We start from the raw sequence: 15819 nt of genomic DNA, 5'->3' as shown, positions 1-15819 counted from the left end.
TTTGATTAAAATGTACCAATATTTAACGTACATAGTCATTTTTTTATAATTTTAAGTCCATATTTAATTCCATATTTTGGTAAAAATCCATATTTAATTCCATATTTTGGTAAAAATAACTACATATATATTTACATATTTCATATATTTTTAGTCCATATAAATCCGTTCCCTGTACATTAGTATATCACGTTTCCTTCAGTGAACACACTGCTCACAAACACAAGTAACACGCACTACAGGGTCACTGTAAGCAGGTTCCTTACTCCTAAACAAATACAGTATACTTCAACTTAGCAATGTTTAAGATATCATGCACTACTAGTTGAAATAAAGGTGCCTAAAACAAGTACGAAAGTACAGAAGTGGGTAGAGGAATTCAAAAGAAAATATCTACACCGTGTCCCGATTAGAGGGATCGAGAAATAAGTGTTAATTTAAAGTATAAATAATGGTTTTATAACTTAACTTTTTGTACAACTTGATGTAAAAACTCTCCAAGTTTCGGGGAACTCGATGTGTGCGCCTCGAGCTACCCTGAAGACATCCAAAAAGTACTCAACCTTCTGCTAAGTGTTCCATAACATTTGTAATAATAATAATAATAATAATAATAATAATAATAATAATAATAATAATAATAATAATAATAATAATAATTTATTTTAGCTGGCAGAGTTAAGGCCGTAAGGCCTTCTCTTCCACTCAACCAGCAAATAGTATATATACATATGCATGAACTTACAAAGAATTCAACAATTTGATTTAGATGAGAGTTACATGTATACAAGAGTTATTTACGAATTAAACAACAAAATACTATGAACTATTAATTAAACACTGAAATAAACTGTGTAGCAGAATTAGGCTAAAATACATAGAATGTTAATATGTTTCAAATAATATTTGTGGAGTGATTTGCGCAGCTGCATTTATAATGCGTTGTCTCGGTTTTTCCAAAGTGACAACTGTACCACGTTGGTACACAAAATTCGTCATTAAGCCCCAGAAAGAGACAAATGGGCGTCAAGTCGGGTGACCAAGTTGGCCAGGCAAGGATTCTATAGGCTCTTTTGATTTTTTCCACGTTATCCTTCCTATTTTACAAATAAATCATAACAGATGTGCTCAAAAAGCCATTCCTAACATACCCAACACCAACTGAGACTTTTTTTTCGTGTGTTTGTTCCTGTAGGCCTAAGTGTACTGAGGGAACGGACGAAAGTCCTTCAGACAGATCCAATAGGGATATCTTATGCGAAGTTTTACCGTTAGATGGCAGGAGCGTTCCATGCGGCACAACATGTTGTAGGGCTATATTATGTCATATGCTACAGTTGAATATGTTCTCCCGCTTATTGGTTTTCTGTACGTGTCAAAATTATATTTATAATTATTTTGTATAACCTAGTGTAATTTAATATAATTCAGTATTTTCTTACCTCATAATTTAATTTAATTTACAATAAATAACAGCGTAAACTTGTATAATACTGAGCGATTCGCCTTAAGAGATGACTGGGGAAATCTGCAGTATGCAGAATATAGATACGAGTAAATTGAATATTCAGGAACGTAAACGAGAACTTTGAGAACAAGATGCAAGAATAAAAATAAATAAATAAAATATAAACTTTGTCGAAGGTGAATATTACCTCTTTAATCGTTAGTATTGGAAATACCGTACGCTAAAAACAGGATATGCAGCCACCAATGTCTTTTTTTTTTAATAGGTAAGGGACTATCGAGATTGAATTCCTCGTATTTTTTATCTAGTTCCAGAAAGATCAAATGCAGCTTTTTATGAGATGATATAATATGATCGCAGCAGTATCACGATTATTCCTGTGTTTTGTAGGTTAAGAACATGCAGTTTTGAATACTATGTGGGATGATTTTGAAAATTTGAAGTAAAAACACGGTTTTTAGTAAATCTGTCTACAGCACGTTAAAACATTATTCAAGAAATGGACCTCACTATGGATCGTCCTGAATAATAAACATCCCAACTAATCAAGAGTTTACTACAGGCGTAAAATGCAGGTGTAAACTTCGGAGATTCCTAGAAGTACTGAATGTAATCTAAGATAACATAGCTCTCTGTACAGTTTGCATATGTTTTTATTAATTTTTCTTTGTCCTCTTCCAAAATGCTATTGTAGCCAGAAATTCCTTACTTGAAGTAGTTATTTTTGGTTAATGGCTAGCACTTTCGAGGCGCAATTTAATTAGTTGAATTTTTAAGGTTTAAAGCATATATTCAGAATATTTCGGGACCTGATTGAAGACAAAAGGATTTCCCTGGTTTTTACATATAGGAACACAACAAGAATTTGGCATTTTCAGTTGTTTTTAAGAGTATTGAATGTACTAATACATTACGTAAATCCTCAATGTTTATATACCGGAAAACAAATGCACACGCAAACCGCATCCCTCAAAGTACACGCGCGCTATCTGTTGGTGCTAGTTCAGGATATCCATATATGCATGCAACTCTCTGGAGATCGGCATGAGATGAATGGTAAAACCAACGAGTTAGAAAGAGAAGACTATAGAGTGGCCATGTTGTCCTGTACAGCGCTCTTTGCGGTGCCACCGCGAAACACGGCAGATCTGAGCTAAGCGCCCACCTTTGTAAAAATTCGTCTGCTTACAATGTTGTATAACGGAGGTAAGAAGTACAAAAAAACGAAGAAAAAACATGCCTGTTGTGTGTGCTGCATATAATTGCAATGTCAAAAGGAAAAACACAACTGATATATCATATTTCATGTAAATTTTATGAAGTTAAGTCCATAGTTTTGTTAATTAGCAGCATTTTTCTTTCATGCATAAATGTGTAACAACGCCCGGCATAAACAAAATAAATGGTCACTGGTAATGTACTTAAACTAAATACGGATAAAACCAATACAATTCCGTTTCAGACCCAGTGAAAAACAAATAGCAATACAATATTAAAACTGTATTTCGACACCGGCATCCTTTATTTCTGCTCCTTCTGTCCTTACTGCTTATACAAGAAGACGATGAGCTGTAGCTTATAAGAAGTAGGCCTATTTCGAAGACAAACGATTAATCAAATAAATGGTTCACTAGCAATAAAGTTAAACTAAATACGGATAAAACCGCTACAATTCCGTTTCAAACCTAGTAATAGCAATCAAATATTAAAATTGTATTTCGACACTCGCATCCAAAATAACGCAAAACTCTGGGGTAGGTCGTATTGCTGTTAGTATTTTAACTGGAAGGGCATGATAGAACATAATTGAGCACCCACGTGCAATAATGGGGTAAGTATGAATATATTTCGTAACTACTTACCCCATTATTGTACGTGGGTGCTCGATTATACACTAATAATTATCTGTGGTGCCACAGCCCTTGAAAGGCTCAGACAGACCAGCCGGCTGTTGGCCTCACGTTCACATTTCGATAATAATTATACTTTACTGTAACAAAAAAACTGAAAGCGTGTTTTGTCATGTTTCACCCACGTTACAAGCTTGGAGGTAAAGGTTGTTTACTACAGATAGGGCGTACTTTCATTGTATATCTTATGGTATAGTAAATAGTTTTGCAACGTGTAGAGACTGGGAAAACAATTTAATAAAATCATCCGAATCATACTCGTTCATTTTATAGGCAATCTTGCAGATCGCATTTAAAAAAACCTAGGAATATTAACATTTTCTTCAGTATATTTGCTAGGACTTCTTGTCATACTACATGACAATTTTGCGTAGGTTATTCTTTTAAGCATTCCTTCTAGGAATTGCTCAAGTGTTTTAAATTTAGCGTACATAAGTTTAGATTAAGTTCCTAGCACGTATTTGACGAAATACTAGGTTTTTCCACTTCAGTTTAACTGATTTATGCAAACGAAATTAAGACAGCTGACGACTCTAATGCCAGTTATCACCACGCCCACTTTGTTTTGGGCGCATAAGTTCATTACCGACGGTCGTTCAATTTTCTTCAAACATGGCGGCGCAATGACCACTCTATATCTTTCTAACTCGTTGGGTAAAACCTACTCGTGTCTTTTCACATCCGTAAATACCTCAGAGATGACGTAGGCTGGTTTCTAATGATCACCAGGAATCACATAGCAGCGTCGGCCAGATTAACATTTCTCCGAAATAGCAAGGGTCCTCGCATGCCGTTTGTTTTTCAGCTTCGGAAACATTCTCCTGAATACCAGCGGATATCGAGCCTTCGTTTGGCACAGCTGTGAATGTTGTACAGAAAAGCAGTAAACTGTTCCCCATTCTCCATGAGATTTTGGGTGAAATAAAATTTAGAATGTTGAGGACAACATTAAAATCCCGAGAAGAACTCTCAATGTGGCATTATGTTCTAGTAGTAATTCAGTCCGCACCGGGATTCAACCCCGAGCTCGTGAAATGAATCCGCGTCTTAAGTACTAAACTACAGGAATAGTAAAGGCTGGTTCACAATAAACCGCAAGCGAGAATCGGAACGAAACGAAAACGGTAAAATTTTTAAAATGTGCACATTTAAATGTGAGCATTCACAATTAACGAAAAGCTTGCCGGAGCCCAGGATCGGGAACGGAGAGTTGGCCAAGTTTCAACTTTGGCGTTCACGTTTCCGATCACAGCCCACTAGATTCATTCTATTGCCATCTAAAAGCTACGGTTTGGCTATGACGATCTTCGTCGAATGATCATCGCTGACGATTGAAATCGCCAGCGGTCATCGTCAGAGAGTGGTTTCTTTACCGGCGAACTTCGTAGGTGGATAGTAAATTGTTTTATATAGTTGACCATGTCAGATCAGCTGATAAGTGGATGACAATATGATAACGTTATAATGTAAGTTTTGCCTTGAAAAACAAGTACGGATCTTTAAAGTAGTTAATGTCATGTTTAGAAATAGATATACAGAGGGGTCTTTTAATGCATTGATATTAAGACATCTTGAAAATTAACCCACCAATTATAAGGATTATTTCAGACTTTCTCCGAACAATTTCATTTTGTTTTAAGTTCAATTGAAAAGATATTGTAAAATTACTCACAAAATGTATTCAAAAAAACAGTAAGTCCAGCTGAAAGATAAGCATAACTTTAAGGTAAAAACCAATATATAAACACTTTATTTTTCTTTTTACAATGTTTTTTTTTTTCATTTAGGAGCATTTATTTAGGAAATAATGTTACAAATAAAAAAAATAATGTGAGGAGGTTGTTGCACTTCTCTCCTTTGCTCGGAATTCCACTTCATTCATTATTTCACACTGAAGCTTTTGCTTCAATAGCTAAATCTGCCGCATCGTGTGTGTCCTTCAATTATGAATCACTTTACTCAATTGTATTAACAGTTCTGGTTGTTGCAAAATATATATTTGTTATTGTTTACGTTGGTTCTTCTTTTTGGTTCATGTCGAACAGGGATTTGTGTTTACTCAATTAATATCTCGTCTTCATTAGTGGAGAAATTGCAGAAAGATTTCTGTTTTACCGCCATTATGGTATGTATGATGTATAAATCACGTTATTAAATGATTTAATGCATCACCTACTGTAATTTTGCAATTGGTTTCTCGGCGATGATCGCCAGGTTTTCGCCTCCAAGGCAAACGCCGACGATGTTCGTCGAGCCCAGCGACGTTCGTTGACATTCATCGCCGTAAAGAAACCATGCACATTCAAATCAACGGGACAGAATCCCAGCGATGATCGTCGGGGAAGATCGCCGTAGCCAAACCGTAGCTTTAAAGCTATTTTGTCGTCATATATTTTGTAGCAAGAAGACCGTGATATAACCTATAAGTACATTATTTTGTTCTGTGCTTTGCATCATGGAGCAAGTTTTATTTGATGAGATTCTAATATTGAGTGTTGAGGAAAATCCTCACGTTTACGATAAGCGGCGCGCCTCGTATAAAGATTAGAAAATGAAGGAGAATACGTGGCTTTCAATAGCTGCGTCTTTGAACACTGATCGTAAGTGAATCATATTTTATTACTGTATTGGTTGTATTACACACTACATATTCATGCTACAATTCAATAACTACTGTTGAGTTCATTTTTGTTCTATTACAAATGTTTCTTTTCTAATTATTTTACGTTATGGTAGACTTAAAATAGGTTGTGATAATAAAGATGCATGGGCATATTTATAGTACCGTACCTAATGAAATGTTTCAGTTGAAATTTCGAAGTTGGTTTACCTGTGTTTATGTTGGCCGCCTTGTACTCATGAGAGAACGCCATTGGTCAATTATACACAAATAACATCAGAATGCGTAATATCGACTTTACTTATCGTTATTGACATGCATATCGATATGCATAGTCGTCTACGTTCTCGGTTTATTGTGAATCAAAAATTTTCATATTCACGTCCTCTGATTCTCGTTTTCATTCTGGTTCTCGTTCCCGGTTTATTGTGAACCAGCCTTAAGCAGTAGCCTGTGTTAAACATCCTCGAAACGGGTGGGAAAATAATCTACTTTCTCGGGGAGCTTATTAGAAAGTATAGAATCACTTACAGTACTGAATAAGATAAAAATAAGAAAATCATTATGGCTATTTTGGAGTAATAGTGATTACCATCAGATAAATTATTTGCACATTATATTTTCTTCCTAAATAACAACCAGCAGAAGAGAATTTTCGTTCCGTATAATTCAGAGAGTACTTATCAACAGTAATTTCACAAGAAGTTTTGATTTATCTACACTGGTGGCCATAATTCTGGAAAATTTTTGTTTTTGTACTGAATTATTATAGCATTTGTATTGATTCACAGATTTATACAATTGAAAATGTTATTCGTGACTGACCCGTTAATTATGAGGCTATAATAAAGGTATTATATTAAATCCTAAATATTTTAATACTAAATAATTACCAAGTGGAAATTATGTTCTTGTCGTTTAATATCTAAATATTAATTTCAGTTTTCATTATAATTTCCCATTATTTATTGTAATAATAATTAGTCCATTGTCGAGTTTAAGATTATTGTATCTCTTTAGAAGATTTCCTTCGATCTTTCAGTGCTAATCGACAAATCTGCCTCACATCTCTTGGACTTACTTTAGGTTTTCTACTAGTCCTAAGTGTTGTTTTACGAGATTTTGTGGATTTGTACTTCTGCCATACCTTCTGGACGCCAGACACTGTAGCACCATTGCCAAGTTTTCTTGCAATTTCCTTGATTGTGTGGCCTTCTTCTCGAAGTGTGACTGCCCTAGAAGCTGTTCAGTCCTTTCGTGGATCCATTGTGATAAAATGATCAATAAAGTTTGTTGTAAAGCAATCAGGTGTTCACCTAACGAAATCTTAAGTCAGACAACTGGTAGAAACACACTAATAATGTCCACATTTTTATGCTAACATTGCTCAACAATGCTTCTATCGATCAACAATAATCTTAAAATCAACACTGGACTAGTTTTTATTGCAGTAAATAATGGGAAATTATAATGAAATCTGAAATTAATATTTAGATCTTAAACGACAAGAACATAATTTCCGACATAGTATTGATTATTTATTGTTAAAATATTCAGGATTTAATATAATACCTTTATTATAACCCCATAATTAACGAATCAGTCACGAGTAACATTTTGAATTGTATAAATCTGTGAATCGATGCAGATGTTTTAATAGTTCAGTACAAAAACAAAACGTTTCCAGAATTATGGCCACCAGTGTAGAGAAAATCAAAACTCGAGTGCGACTTAATTGACTATTGCACGATAGAAGAAAGTATATAAAGATTAGAAGAAATAAAGTGCTCTAATACAATGACTTTCTTAAAAAAAAATAACTATAGCATTCTTTCTTTTTTTTTACAGCGTTGTTATACTAAGGACGAAAATATCGAGACCTTACGTCCCCATTTGATTCACGGAGATGATATCTCGGTGTCACCAAGTGGACATAGCAGTCAGCGAGCAAGAATAATCACTTCCACATCTTTTGAACATGCCGAACCGTACCACGTAAGTTACTTACACTTGTAACAGTAGTTTATATTAGAAAGCATGCTGGCCAATAGCCTTCCCACGCAGCTTCAAATGTCTCTGTCTTGAGTGTGCATACGCGTGCAAGTGTGTACATGCGTGCGTGCGTGAGTGAAACTTGCTTCTTGTAGCACCTCTCCACTAATCCCGAATATATGAAATTTCTTCTTTGGGTTACCATTACGTCTCTTCCCACCTTGTTTTCTTTTGTACAGTTTGAACCGTAAGTAATGTTATTCATTTCAGGGGATTATTCTTTGAGATATTTCAAACAAAATATTACAATTTTATTCATTTTTGCTTCCTTTTCGAGGTAAAAATTGTTTTATATGAAACCTTAAATAGCGTGTTTTTAGAAAAGCCATTGAATTAATTCTCGATATGTTTAGTCATAGTAAGAGAGTAGGGTATTATGATAATAAATGATGCAGAAATTTGCTCTGAACAAATGTAGGTTAGGTTAGGTTAGGTTAGGTTAGGTTAGGTTAGGTTAGGTTAGGTTAGGTTAGGTTAGGTTAGGTTAGGTTAGTTTAGGTTAGGTAACGGTGGCTAGGGCCGGGTTAGGGACGACCCTTTGCACGTCGATCATACTGAGACCTACTGTGCACCCAGAATTTACGGGATGAATGAGGATGAGGTATACCTGCCCACCGGTCCCTTTTATCTTGCATGATAGGAAACAAACAATCTTTCACCGAGCGAGATGGCTCATGCGTTTTCGGGAGTTCTGCGGTTCAAATCGCCGGACCGACCAACCTGACTGTTGGTTTTCCGTGGTTTTCCACAGTTACTTAGGCAAATGCCGAGTTGGCATTTTTATTGCTACGGTCCATTTTCCTTCCCCTCCCGTGTAGAAAAATAATATATATTTCATATCATTCATCTTCTTCACCTCAATCCATAGATACGAGGGGGATCCAGGAAATAACTACCGTTCGCGCATAACCGCCGCGCAGCTGACTCCCCTTCCTTGTTTGATGGTCAACTGGCTTCCTTAACATGTGTTCTCATAATGTTGTGACTACTGGTTGCAAAAAGTCGTCATTGTGCATTTTGTGTTACTTCAAAATGAACGACGTGATTGATAATCCCGCCGACTGTGAGGTGAGGAGTGTGATTCGATTTTTGAATGCCCGACATTTGAAACCTGCAGAAATTTACCGGCAATTGAAAGAAGTGTATGGTGATACTGTAATGAATGAAAGAAATGTGAGAAAATGGTGCGAAATATTCAACAATGGGCGAACAAATGTCCACGATGAAACTCGAACCGGACGCCCATCACTCATCACAGAAGACCTGAAGACTAAAGTGAACGACAGAATCTTGCAAGACAGGCGCACATCACTCGACGAATTGCATATTGCCTTTCCTGACATTTCTCGTTCTTTGCTTGGTGAAATTGTGTCGCAACATCTTGGCTACCACAAAATCTGTGCACGATGGGTTCCACGGCAACTGAGTGACCAACACAAAACTCAGAGAATGGCCTCAGCATTGACATTCCTGATGCGATATCACACAGATGGAGACGTCTTTCTTGATCAAATTGTGACTGGTGATGAGACCTGGGTGTCTCACAACACCCCAGAGACCAAGCGCCAATCACGTCAGTGGCATCATCCCTCATCACCCAAGAAACCGAGAAAATTCAAACAAACTCTCTCGACACAAAAAGTCATGGCTACTGTCTTTTAGGATCCCACAGGTGTTCTTTTCCTGGATTTCATGCCAAAAGGCACTACGATCAATGCAAATCGTTATTGTGAGACTTTACGAAAACTACGGCGAGCAATCCAAAACAAGAGGCGAGGAATGCTTTCGAGAGGAGTTGTGCTTTTTCACGACAACGCCCGCCCGCACACTGCTGCTTCAACTCGAGAATTGCTGGATCAATTCGGTTGAGAAATCTTTGATCATCCGCCCTATAGTCCAGACCTTGCTCCTAGCGATTTTCACCTTTTCACTAAGCTGAAAGACTTTCTGGGTGGTACGCGTTTTGGAAGTGATGAAGAGTTGAAGAAGACAGTGAACACCTGGCTTAATGAACTGGCGGCAGAGGAGTATAACACGGGAATTCTAAAGCTAGTGAACAGAAACGACAAATGTTTAAATGTAGGTGGTGAATATGTAGAGAAGTAAAGGAAGCTTCAGTTATGTAACAGACTTTGTTTTTTCAAATAAATATATATTTTTTTAATTATTACAACAAAACGGTCGTTATTTCCTGGATCCCCCTCGTATATTCAGGTCAAGACGCATGTCTTCATTCGCTTACATGGAGGGGGTTCCCATTTGTTGTATTATTTATAATTGTACGTTAAATGTAAAAAATACTACAAAGCATTAAAACCCCGATATTCATTTTGAAACACCCGGTATAATAGAGGCCTAAGCCTAAATCAAAGTACATATTTTCTGTCCTCTTTTTTGGAACAATGTTCTCCTTTTTGAAACTTTGTGTCCTCTTTTTTATCGATGTGAATGTGGTCACTCTACATACGCCACCATTTAAAATTTTACGCACAATAATATGACTAACGAGTACCGTAGAAGTTGGTAAAGTCAATCATTGGGTGTATAATCGATCATTTGCGATTTTTATTGAAAATTTTATATTTTCTCAGTTACCTATTAAAATTTTGTTACGCTGACTTCATTGCCTCACATTGCAAATGCAAGCGAGAGGGACAACAAAAAGCCTGCGAATGCCAACAATGGGAACACTGTGTAATTACCGTTGAAGTGATAATTGTTATTCTCAACTTTTTCTCTTAAACGAAAACAAAGTCTTACAAACTCTAAATTATCGTCATCAGTGAAAGGAGACGAAGTATACGTAAGTACTTTTCGTTGAGATTGTATCCTGAAATAATAGTTTTGCAGTTCGTAAATGTTAGTATTGAAACTTATTATTTTAAGAAAACTTATACCTTTGTAGGGTTAAGTCGATCATGCCATCGACCTACTCGAAGCAGATAGGACCAACAGGAAGAATAAATTTTTCACCGAAATACCTCCAACTAACACTTATAAACAGAAAAGTGTCGTAGTATAGCGCATATTGATGGGATAGTGGGGATAGAGGAAGACGAAATTATGGTGAATTTCATGCGTAAGAGAAGCACTGCCCCTCTGTACCTGACAATGGGAACAACGCAGTTTATAAAGTGACATGAGGAGGGGAAGATTTCAAATAACATCTGACATAAACCTAAGCAATGTTGAATAGTATTTTAGATTATCATTGAAGTTTGGTATTTCAATGTAAATTTTGAATTCTTAAATCTTTCTTTGTTGGTATGTGAAGTATTAAAATGTATTTTTATGTTTTATATGTTGGCAGTCATAGTCACGTTTGTACAGTGGAGACCTATAGGCCTAATTGTATCGATTTGTGTGATCACAGTAACAAAATAAATACTGTATAATCCTATAGGCATATATTGTAGAATATTATTGTTTTCTACACTCCTTATAACAAATAAAATATATGTAATACACTTAGTTCGTTTTTAAAAACATAAACAGTCATCGACTTTACTCCGCAATATTTTAAAATCGATCTTAAACTAAAAATTCAATGGTGATCGACTTTACCCTATTTAAACAGGTAACTTCGATCACAAGTCAAATAAAAAATCAGTCTTTAATAGATTGTAATTCACTTCTTGTAATGTGATTTCATAAGCGAAGGATATGACGACAAAATGCTATTTTCTGAGGAACTTCGCTCCATTGCATAACCTCAATATCATAAAAAATTGCAAAATATTGATGGACTTTAACCTGTTCTACGATAATTTTTAAATCTTGCGTTTCATTTGTTTCTTGCATGTACTAGTACGTGTGTTGTATTCAATGTAATCAGAATCTCAAAATATCCTATTCAAACCGAGACGAATAAAATCTCAATTCCACGAAGAATAATTCTGAGAAAATACGTTCAATTAGACTAATTAAAGCATTAAATTATACCTCATGGGGCATAATATGGTGAAATTACTTCGTTACAATAATTATTATTGCTGTTCATAAAAGGGAACTTTATGAGCTTTGTGTTTAATGTTCCCGTAATTAAAGCATGACATAAAAAATGAATCTACATGCAAAAAAAACTTGTCTGTGATGAGAGAACATGTTATGGTTAATTATAAATTCTGAGTAACTTACATTTCAGTACATAGTAAATCTCATCCAATAGATTAAATCGGTTTTCGTAATGTGAACTGAGAATACGTCATTTGAGAGAAACTGAATTTTGAAACTTATAGATTTTAAGTTGGTTTACATGAGTACGATACATTACAAGACGGCTAAATCTAATTTTAAAGTATCCTACGACTTAGATTTAATTCGAAGATAAGCGAAAGAGCTGTTAAGGAATCATTCACCAAACTAAACAATAAGGCACAGAACAGGGGACTCGAAGTCAATGAAAGTGAAACAAAATATATGAAAATAACCGAAAATCCATCAAAGATAAGAGAATTTTTAAAGGAAAATCCTTAGAAGTGTATGTATATATATATATATATATATATACACACACAGGGACATCATTTTATTTTTACTTCAATTTTTATTGTACCTGAGTTTTTGAATGTACTTCATTCTCACCCCCTCTACTAGTGAACTTCCAACTGTTCTCCTCACAGAACCAAGCGTATACAGTCAAAGTCGCCTTACGGTCTTAGTAAACACAAACAGTACTGAGTTAGTGAGTATAGTGTGTTCCAGAAATATGTTCGCTTTCAATATTGAATCATATTCTCGCACAGGTACTGTCGTCCGTTTGCCTATGTCGCATCCCGGTTTCCTCCACCCACTTCTGCCCGTTCCTTTGTGGCTGGGCTGTCTTAGTTCTTTTCTGAAAACATTAATTTCTGTTAGGAATTGGACGTCTACGTAATATTATATAACTGTTTAAAATAACTTAAATAAAAAGGTCTCGTTAAGTAATTAACTGTCACGTGATTTCCCTCCTTTCTACGACCCTCGACAAAACCACTTGAACGGATAATAAATAGCATGTCTGAATAATTGTATCTTTTCGGATCGGACAGAAGTGAAGATTGAATATACAGTATGTTAGGTACTCTTTTATAGAGTAGGTACAGAATTATTTCAACATGAGTTAGTAGTACGAAAGACGAAACTGGTAATTGGAATTAGGTACAATAGTATATAGTGCGATAATATGCAAAAAAGAACTGAAACCTGTATAGAAATGAACGGCCATCATTTTCAAATATGTGTTTAATTATCCATATTATGATTATTTTTCAATTTAACGTCATTCTCTATATTGTACGCTAATGTGCTATAGACATATAATATGCGCTGCATAATGAATACGTCCGAACGGACAGCTCAGTTCGTGAGTAAAAACACTTATTGTTAATACAGTACTGTATTTTGATTAAAGAAAACCCTAATAAAAATTATCAAACTCAAAATTGCGATATTTTCTACTTTACGTAAATGGATGAACTACTTTTCATCCCTCCTATACCTAGTAAAGTGATTTGTTTGTATCTTACGCCAGTATCATCGAACTCCAGTGGAAGGGGGTATCAAACGGTGTGTCCGGTTCACAACCTTTAAGCCAAATGTATAGCCAGGTTAATATTAGAAATGTTAGTAAAAATAAAATGATGTCTATATATATATATATATATATATATATATATATATATATATATATACAGTAAATAATAATAACAATAATAATAATAATAATAATAATAATAATAATAATAATAATAATAATAATGATGTTCTTGTCAGAAGAATAAAATACAAAAAATTATAACTTAACAAAATTCTAGCACTTCCCTTCTTAAATTTCAAACAGTTGGAGGTAAATAGATGTGGGTATTTATTTATTAATTTGTTATAAATTCTAGGGCAGATATTAATAATAATTTGTAAAGTGCCCAGACTACTCAACACACCAATGAACCAACAGGATTTCAACGAAGAGCTAAACACAATCAAATACATAGCACAAGAAAACATATACAACCCTAACATAATAGACAACATAATACGTAAGACAAAACATAATCACGAAAAACATAAGAATACAACACAAACACAAGAACACAAAAAATACATCACACTAACATACGAAAACAAAAACACACACAAGATTGCAACCTCATTCAAGAAATTAATTTACAACATCGCATACAGAAAAAATAACACTCTACAAAAACATCTCAACACACAAACAACACAAACAAACAAATACAACCACACAGGCGTATACAAACTCAAATGTAACACCTGCAACAACTTCTACATAGGACAGACAGGCAGATCGTTTCAAACATGTTACAAAGAACACATCACAGCCATAACAAAATTACAAAACACCTCCACATATGCAGAACACATCATAAATGCTAACCACACTCACAGAGACATCAACACAGACATGGAAATACTACACATCCAACCAAAAAGCCAGAAACTAAACACATTAGAACAATATGAAATATACAGACACACGAAAACAGACCCCAACGAAATTCTCAACACATAACTCAACTTCAAAACACACACACTCTTTGACTCTACACTATACCACACGAACGCACCCTCACAGGAAACAGAACAAGAGGCGCCAAGACCAACAACGACCAGTTCTGAAGATGACCTATAAATAGGTCGAAACATGTAAACGAGGTACGTTGAAGTTTAACACAGGAAAGTCTTATCATACTTATTCCGAAGTGATACAGTGTTAAAAGTTGTGTAATCAAAATGTAAAATGATAACTAGAAAAAGGCTCGAAATCACAACCTTCGAATCAATAAGCTAGCACTCTACCTCTGCTCTACGAGACGCAGATATCGAACAAGTCCATAGTTCCGAAACTGCTTCTACAAGTGCATGCATCGTGTAACATCACCGTGATCCGAAGTGGATCGAAGTGAAGCGAAGAATATTCGCTGTTCACGAGTGCGGTCACTTTTTCTTGACAGCTGTACATCCCTTTATTTTCAACACTGTGGTGGTTATGATTGACTGTTTAATATGGACATTTATCTTATGGTTTAAGGGTTTAGAACAGAGGTCTCCAAAAAGCGTATAGTCATTCGAACATAGCGTGCTGTGAAGCTAGAGACTCGTACCTCAACAGATGGGAGCGGTCAGTGGGGGATTGCGGCAACGATCTGCTTATGTTTACAAATAATAACATCAAATGTATAAGAAATATCATACGTTTGTATATTATTTTGACACACAGTAAAATGTTCATTAACTCCTCGGATGAAATTGGCTAGATGAACTTCGTCATTTCTATCTGTGCTTTCGTCCAATGCTACAGACTGGTTAATTGTGGTTTCGACTTCAGATTCAATTACATTTGCAATCTTGCAAATCCTTCTCTGAACTGTGTTTGGGGACAATTTAATTTTCTTAAACTTGTGACTTTGTTCTGGACACAGTATTTTAGTAACGTCCTGTATGCACGATTTTACAAATGCTCATTCTGCAAAGGGCTTTATTGATTTTATATTATTCCAAGTCAGAACATAGCTAGCAAGAAGTTTTTTTTTTTTTTTAAGACTGAGGATACGTGTGTGACTTATGTTTGTATGTTCTTGTTTCAAATTTATCAAAATATTTCTATGTATTTCACCTAAAATGAAACGAAAAACTATAAGTATATCATGCGAAACTGAGTGTAAACATATTGTAATATACTGATTATTAAGTATAACGAACAGTTATACAGACGTCCCAAAATAAATTATTTTCACATGTCCAGCATACCTGTAATTGTATGATAT

General features: G+C 35.2%; 1 protein-coding gene across 1 annotated transcript in view; it reads left to right on the top strand.

The window, feature by feature from the left end:
* The window catches only part of LOC138703658 (GTP-binding protein Di-Ras1), a 1052070-nt gene that overhangs the window by 1020967 nt on the left and 15284 nt on the right, over positions 1-15819 (top strand). The window contains exon 7 of the mRNA XM_069831720.1: positions 7847-7993. The gene's annotated coding sequence lies outside the window, so the exon portion shown is untranslated. The remainder of the gene's footprint in view (positions 1-7846; positions 7994-15819) is intronic.

Source organism: Periplaneta americana, chromosome 7 (assembly GCF_040183065.1).
Source record: "Periplaneta americana isolate PAMFEO1 chromosome 7, P.americana_PAMFEO1_priV1, whole genome shotgun sequence".
Lineage (NCBI taxonomy): Eukaryota > Metazoa > Arthropoda > Insecta > Blattodea > Blattidae > Periplaneta > Periplaneta americana.
The sequence above is the reverse complement of the archived record's forward strand: the minus strand, read 5'-3'. Positions and strand labels throughout refer to the sequence as shown.